Consider the following 414-nt stretch of genomic DNA (forward strand, 5'->3'; position numbering starts at 1 on the left):
GATCAGACACCCCTAAACACCAGGTCAGACGCCCCCTAAACACACCATCAGACACCCTCTAAACACACCATCAGACACCCCTAAACACACCATCAGACATCCCCTAAACACACCAGCAGAACTTGGCTGCCTTTCCGGTCAGACACCCCCTAAACACCAGGTCAGATACCCCCTAAACACACCATCAGACACCCCATGAATACCAGGGCAGACACCCCCTAATACACCAGATCAGACACCCCCTAAACACACCAGGGCAGACACCCCCTAAACACACCATCAGACACCCCCTAAACACACCCGGGCAGACACCCCCTAAACACCCGGGCACACCCAGCCGCTGTGCTGAGGGCTGGCTTTTCTGGCGCCTCCAGGGGCGCGGAGACGCTTGGATGGGGGGAGCCACGCGTCGGC

Source organism: Myotis davidii, unplaced genomic scaffold, assembly GCF_000327345.1.
Source record: "Myotis davidii unplaced genomic scaffold, ASM32734v1 scaffold592, whole genome shotgun sequence".
Lineage (NCBI taxonomy): Eukaryota > Metazoa > Chordata > Mammalia > Chiroptera > Vespertilionidae > Myotis > Myotis davidii.